Source organism: Bos javanicus, chromosome 1, assembly GCF_032452875.1.
Source record: "Bos javanicus breed banteng chromosome 1, ARS-OSU_banteng_1.0, whole genome shotgun sequence".
NCBI lineage: Eukaryota > Metazoa > Chordata > Mammalia > Artiodactyla > Bovidae > Bos > Bos javanicus.
The window spans coordinates 136,308,413-136,316,452 of record NC_083868.1 but is presented as its reverse complement, the minus strand read 5'-3'; positions in this window follow the sequence as shown (position 1 = coordinate 136,316,452).

The window sequence follows — 8,040 nt, the reverse complement described above, 5'->3', positions numbered from 1 at the left end:
GCAAAGATATTTCCCAAAGTAATTTAAATCTAATGACTTCTCAGACATTTGCTTGCCTTGAAACTGGGGCAATGACAGAGAAGTACATCTGTCATCTCAAGAAAGTCCCAGCAAAAGCAGGGATTCAAGTTTTAATTTGTGTGCCTGGAATTTTTAGCATAGCTTTTCTTTCCCATTTCTCTACTTTACAAAAATCTGTACTATATTGAAAATGGCCACATTTGGCACAATAATTTCAGTCCTTTAATTTAATTTAGTTCTATAAAACAGTTCAAGTCACTTTATACTCAGGCTAACAGATTGACCTAGAGACCTCCAAAGATCATTCAAGAGCTGGGAGAATATCTCTGGAATTCTCCTGACCTAGTGTTTCAAAGTATAGCACATATTTCCTCTTAGGATATGTGGCCTCCTTTCTTTTTTAGTCATGGAATCCAGATTTTATCCATGACAACAATGTACTCTGCTAAAAAAAAAAACAACCCTACTGTTCCCAGCTTCCCTTGCACTTCACAGTGATCACATAGCACAGTTCTGAGAAGGTGTTGGGGAGATTTCAGGATGGGAATTGACCATGTTAGCCAAGGGATATATCTGTGGCCCATATCTGATTTACAGATATGTTTAGCTTTGTCCATACAGATTTATTTTAAAAATGATAAATTCTCATAAAAAATCAGATTTCTAGATTATTAAAAATTTATGAGATATGATCTATTTGCATTCCCACATTGCAGTAATGGGTTGCAACTCAGTAACAACATGGCCCCTATGTCTTTCTATTGCCTGCTATATTCCTTTCTACATTCAACCCACTCCAATATTTTTGCCTGGAGAATTCCATGAATAGAAGAGCCTGGCAGGCTACAGTCCATGGGGTTGCAAAGAGTTGGACATGACTAAGTGACTAACACACATAACACATACACCTGCCTCACTGCCAGCATTTGCTTTGTAAACTTGCTTTAAACCATAGTCTGTCTCTCTCGTTCTTTTTCCCTTCTGTGTCTTATGTTTTATCTGTCTGTGCCTTGGCCCTGGATGACAGATCTGTCCTAAAATTCACACAGGGATCATGCCTAGGGAAAACTTTCTCAAATCTGCCACATGCATGAATGAATAAATGGGATTATTATTCACTCACTTTAATATTTTAGTTACTGGTCTTAAACTTGGATCACAGGCCATATTCCAAGGTGAAGTGGATCACATGAAGTCTAAAGGTCTCAAATCACTTAGGTGGCCTTAAGGATTAGAACTGAATTATAAGATCAACCTCAGGGAGTTTTTACCATATCAGATCAGATCAGATCAGTCGCTCAGTCTTGTCTGACTCTTTGCGACCTCGTGAATTGCAGCACGCCAGGCCTCCCTGTCCATCACCAACTCCCGGAGTTCACTCAGACTCACATCCATCAAGTCAGTGATGCCATCCAGCCATCTCATCCTCTGTCGTCCCCTTCTCCTCCTGCCCCCAATCCTTCCCAGCATCAGAGTCTTTTCCAATGAGTCAACCCTTCGCATGAGGTGGCCAAAGTACTGGAGTTTCAGCTTTAGCATCATTCCTTCCAAAGAAATCCCAGGGCTGATCTCCTTCAGAATGGACTGGTTGGATCTCCTTGCAGTCCAAGGGACTCTCAAGAGTCTTCTCCAACACCACAGTTCAAAAGCATCAATTCTTCGTGCTCAGCTTTCTTCACAGTCCAACTCTCACATCCATACATGATCACAGGAAAAACCATAGCCTTGACTAGACGAACCTTTGTTGGCAAAGTAATGTCTCTGCTTTTGAATATGCTATCTAGGTTGGTCATAACTTTCCTTCCAAGGAGTAAGCGTCCTTTAATTGCATGGCTGCAGTTTTACCATATACTTTTTACCAAAGGCAGCACCAGGGATATGTGATAAGGGAGGTAAGTGGTCCTCCCTTCTATAAACAATGAAAAACTAACAATTTATGGTTTTATTCACCCACTTGCCAAAAACACATTTTGATTATCTTTATTTTCCTTACTCATATCATTCTCAGGGGTTGTGGTGGTGGTGGTTTAATCACTAAGTCTTGTCTGACTCCTGCAACCCCATGGACTATAGCCTGCCAAGCTCCTCTGTCCATGGGATTTCCCAGACAAGAATTCTACAGTGGGTTGCTATTTCCTTCTCCATGGGATTTTCCTGATCCAGGGATCAAACCTACTTCTCCTGCATTGCAGACAGATTCTTTACCTCTGAGCCAGGGAAGCCCCCTCAGGAGTTGTGCTGTGCTGTGCTGTGCTAAGTCACTTCAGTTGTGTCTGACTCTTTGTGATCCCATGGACTGTAGCCTGCCAGACTCCTCTGTCCATGGGATTCTCCAGGCAAGAATACTGGAGTGGGTTGTCGTGCCCTTCTCCAGGTGATCTTCCCGACCTAGGGATTGAACTCTTGTCTCTTAATCTCCTGCAATGGCAAGTGGGTTCTTTACCACTAGCGCCACCTGGGAAGCCCCCTCAGGAGTTGAGGGTACCACAAATTACACTCATTGAATAAAGTAGTACCTTTTTCATAAACTTCCCCAAGCTCAAGTTTCACAGGACCTTCTGCATTCCAATATTTCAAGATTGAGTGATCACTCTATGTATACAGTTCTTGATATTAGAGGTTAGTATTGTCCTACTTCTTAGCTTCTACCATTCTGAAATGAAAAAAAAAAAAAACTCCCCCTTTCATTTGGCCTTAGAAGGCAACTTTCTGTCTGGTGAAACTCCTGCTTGCAATCAGGCTAGCTGTTCTTTCTTGAAATTTTTTCCATTGTAACTTTCTTGAATTTCAGTAACAAAAGATACATAAAGTTTTATGGAATGAAAAAATACATTTCTTTTGAATTATATTCAACAACTGGCTGATCATTTGAGTTGCAGTGCCACACTGAATTGACATCCTGGAATGATGTTACTCCTTTGGTCATAACCAATCACAGCAAGTAATTACTTTCATACATGGAATACTTATTAATTACATTTTCTTATATTGTTTGGGGGTTTGTTATTTAATGACATAGTAGCAATTCTAAATTGTGGTCCTTAGGCAAAAGCATCAGCATCCTCCTCGACCCTGTTTAAAATGTACATTCCCAGCATTCACAGCAAACTTACTGAATCAGATACTCTTGGGGTAAGATCCAAGAATTTTGTTGTCTTGTATTGATTACAAGCCTTCTAAGTGATTTTAATGCACACTCTAGTTGGAGACCCACTGGCATAGTGTTCTGTAAGTGACTATGACATAGTGACAGAGAAATTAATAAGAAAGGAACTTTCTGAGAAAAACTGGAATGTAAAGGAGTGGTAGAAAATGAAGAACAACCAAAGAGCCTCTTGATGAAAGTAAAAGAGGAGAGTGAAAAAGTTGGCTTAAAGCTCAAAATTCAGAAAACAAAGATCATGGCATCCAGTCCCATCACTTCATGGCAAATAGATGGACAAACAGTGGAAACAGTGGCAGAATTTTGGCAACCCACTCCAGTGTTCTTGCCTGGAGAATCCCATGGATGGAGAAGCCTGGTAGGCTGCAGTCCACGGGGTCGCACAGAGTCAGATACGACTGAAGCGACTTAGCAGCAGCTTAGCAGCAAAATCACTGCAGATGGTGACAGCAGCCATGAAATTAAAAGATGCTTATTCCTTGGGAGAAAAGCTTTGACCAAACTAGACAGCATATTAAAAAGCAGAGACAATACTTTGCTGACAAAGGTTCATCTAATCAAGGCTATGGTTTTTCCAGTAGTCATGTATGGATGTGAGAGTTGGACTGTGAAGAAGGCTGAGTGCCGAAGAATTGATGCTTTTGAACTATGGTGTTGGAGAAGACTCTTGAGAGTCCCTTGGACTGCAAGGAGATCCAGCCAGTCCATCCTAAAGGAAATCAGTCCTGAATATTCATTGCAAGGACTGATGTTGAAGCTGAAACTCCAATACTTTGGCCACCTGATTCAAGGAGCTGACTCATTTGAAAAGACCCTGATGCTGGGAAAGACTGAAGGTGGGAGAAGAAGGGGACAACAGAGGATGAGATGGTTGGATGGCATCAATTACTCAATGGACATGAGTTTGAGTAAACTCTGGGAGTTGGTGATGGACAGGGAGGTCTGGTGTGCTGCAGTCCATGGGTTCGCAAAGAGTCAGATACAACTGAGCGACTGAACTGAACTGAAAGGAGTGGAATATCAAAAGTATTGTTTTGTAATTTTTTGTTTGTTTGTTAGGATTTATGGCTATTGAAGCAATCACTGGAAATGTGTATGAGGTGCCCATGCATCATAATTGAAGTAATACTATCTAGATTTGACGATCTTACTATAATTAGCAAGGGGAAAGGAAGAAATTCAAGAATGGAGAAAAGTGTTTAACCTGAGAGGAACTTAAATGTTTATACACACTCTTATTAGCAGAGAGAATACAAAACCTGGAAAGGAAATGAAACATAAATGAACGGTAATAATAAACCCTGCTAATAGGTAATGGCAATTGCCCAGTTTAGAGTAAAATCGTCAGAGATGCTCACAGAAGTAGAGGGAGAATTCTAAGATTGAGAGCTTCCATTCACTTCATAAATGATTCAGTTCAGTTCAGTCGCTCAGTCGTGTCCGACTCTTTGCGACCCCATGAATTGCAGCACGCCAGGCCTCCCTGTCCATCACCAACTCCTGGAGTTCACTCAGACTCATGTCCATCAAGTCAGTGATGCCATCCAGCCATCTCATCCTCTGTCGTCCCCTTCTCCTCCTACCCCCCAATCCCTCCCAGCATCAGAGTCTTTTCCAATGAGTCAACCCTTCGCATGAGGTGGCCAAAGTACTGGAGTTTCAGCTTTAGCATCATTCTCTCCAAAGAAATCCCAGGGCTGATCTCCTTCAGAATGGACTGGTTGGATCTCCTTGCAGTCCAAGGGACTCTCAAGAGACTTCTCCAACACCGCAGTTCAAAAGCATCAATTCTTCGTGCTCAGCTTTCTTCACAGTCCAACTCTCACATCCATACATGATCACAGGAAAAACCATAGCCTTGACTAGATGAACCTTTGTTGGCAAAGTAATGTCTCTGCTTTTGAATATGCTATCTAGGTTGCTCATAACTTTCCTTCCAAGGAGTAAGTGTCTTTTAAGTTCATGGCTGCAGTCACCATCTGCAGCAATTTTGGAGCCCCCCAAATAAAGTCTGACACTGTTTCCCCTGTTTCCCCATCTATTTTCATGAAGTGATGGGACCAGATGCCATAATCTTCATTTTCTGAATGTTGAGCTTTAAGCCAACTTTTTCACTCTCCTCTTTCACTTTCATCAAGAGGCTTTTTAGTTCCTTTTCACTTTCTGCCATAAGGGTGGTGTCATCTGCATATCTGAGGTTATTGATATTTCTCCTGGAAATCTTGATTCCAGCTTGTGCTTCTTCCAGCCCAGCGTTTCTCATGATGTATTCTGCATATAAGTTAAATAAGCAGGGTGACAATATACAGCCTTGACGTACTCCTTTTCCTATTTGGAACCAGTCTGTTGTTCCATGTCCAGTTCTAACTGTTGCTTCCTGACCTGCATATAGGTTTCTCAAAAGGCAGGTCAGGTGGTCTGGTATTCCCATCTTTTGAAGAATTTTCCACAGTTTATTGTGATCCACATAGTCAAAGGCTTTGACATAGTCAATAAAGCAGAAATAGATGTTTTTCTGGAACTCTCTTTCTATAATAATAAATAACTCTCTTGAAATAATAATAAATGATTATTGAGTACTTATTCTATTTCAGGCATTGTTCTAAGGGCAATTGTCTTGTCCAATGAAGGACAAGATAGAAATAAGTTGCCCTCACAGAACTTAGTCTAGTAGGGGTCATGAGATACTGAATGGCCAAGTTTGATACATTTTGATTGAAGCCATATTAGCGGATGTGCCAAGTAGCTGTGGGGGCTCAGAGAAGAGGCTCTGAATTTAGATAGGAGAGGGGAGTCTTGGTAATGGCCATTACCTAGAGCAGAAGCATAGCATAGGAGCAAATTGAAGGAGATTAGTAAAGCACTTTTCTGCAGCTCATTTCAAATGATCTCTCTGAGGTGGAAAGCATTAGTCCCAGCTTGAGGTTTTAATAGAAAATGTGTGTTAAAATGATATGTGACAGAGAAGAGAGATTTAGGACTATGGATATCAAAATCCTTGGCAGAAGCACAGGACTGGGTCCAGATTCCTCTTTGAAATGATTTCTAACCTTAGGAAGGTAATCGTCACACTGCAGGGAGGGCTCTAGCCAAGAGGAAATGAATCTGTTTAAAAAAAAAAAAAGTCTTTGAAAACAGAAGACCTGAATAGCAACCCTAATGGTTTGAGATCTCAGAAGTTTGAGCCATATAAGCTCTTTAGCAAAAATAGTTATAAGAATATATGAGGGTCACGTTTGGGGACCCTTTATTAGTAGTAACTTTTGTCAGAGGACTGTTGCTGATGGAGCAGGAAATGGCTGATGGAATTCCAGGGAAATCTCAGTATTAAAAAAAAAAAAAAAAGGCAAATAAAGGCAGGAGAGAGGGAGAAACAAACAAGTCTTATTTTATTTTTATGTTTATATTTTCATTTATCTACTGAAAAAAATTTCATTTTAAAGCAGGTAACACTTACTGAATGTTTATTATGTGCCAGGTTTTCAGTTTGTTTTAAAGTTGTAACTTTAGGTGTAATTGGCCAAGAAAGTCACAAGTGGTAGTTAATGTCAGTGTATGCAATACGGGAGACCTGGGTTCAATCCCTGGGTTGGGAAGATCCCCGGAGGAGGACATGGCAACCCACTCCAGTATTCTTGCCTGGAGAATCCCCATGGACAGAGGTTCCTGGCGGGTTACAATTCACCGGGTTGCAAAGAGTCAGACACGACTGAGCGACTAAGCACAGCACAGCACAGTTGATGTCAAAAGAGATAAGAAACAACAGAAAGAACAGGGTTATATATAATTCTTATCAGCTTTAATCAAATAGCCATTTCATTAAGTTATTTTAAGTCAGGCAAAGTCAGGAGACTATAATTGAGGTTCAAAGTATTTGAATATTTAAGCCAAAGTAAATTTTGTTTGGGATTATCTTTTTTCAGGTCTCTTCTGAGTTTTTTTGTAAGAATGGGTAACAGTTACATATTTCACCCCTTCAGTTATACAAGTCAGCGCTTTCAGTGAGCAGATTCTCTCTCAGTCCTTATGGTTTGTGCACATTGATTTTGTTCAACTTCGTGCAGTGTTTTGTTTACATGGTCACTGTTACAGTCGAATAATTCTAACTTGCCTGTCTTTGTGGATAGTCTAGTGAAGGAAGTCACTATATTACTCTTTCAGTATCTTAATTTGCAGCAAATAATTCAGCCTATGAAATAATGCTCCATTCCATTCTTGAACAAATCCTTTATCTCACCAAGATCAAAGGATTCCACTTATTCTTGAGTGACTTCCTCCCTTGACATGTTAAAATAAGCTCCTTTTATTGGTTTCAGAGACATTTGTAAGGTGCTCGTCAAAGTGTTTTTGTTGTAGTTATTATTCTAATTTATAATTGATTGGTTTCTTTATTTACTTTACACTAATGCCCTTACCAATTTAGGGGAAGCGCCCTATTTTATCTCTGATAATTTATATGGAACTAGAAGTTCTCTTTTTAGCTCTTACCTCTAATTCTTATTTTGGTTCCTTGGTTAAATGCTTTTCATGAAAAGCAAACAGCAACAAAAGAGTATAGTCTTTCTTGTGGGTTATTGACTTTTTAAAGTCCTTCCTTTCAACTGTCTCTTAAATGGGGCCTGCATTTATCACATTTCCCTTTAAAAAAAAATCTAGAGTGTATGGAATGGGATTCTTGGTTTTCACCTGTCCCATGAGGATGTGAAATTTAATTATGTTATTAATTTTTGCCAAGTGTCTCACCCACAGCAATCTCTAGGGTCCATTTCTGATCCTGTTTAGGATGAAAGTTCTCTCCATTTCCCTTCCTTGTGGCATTTAGAAAGCGGTCCTCAATTTATTAACATCCAGCCTTC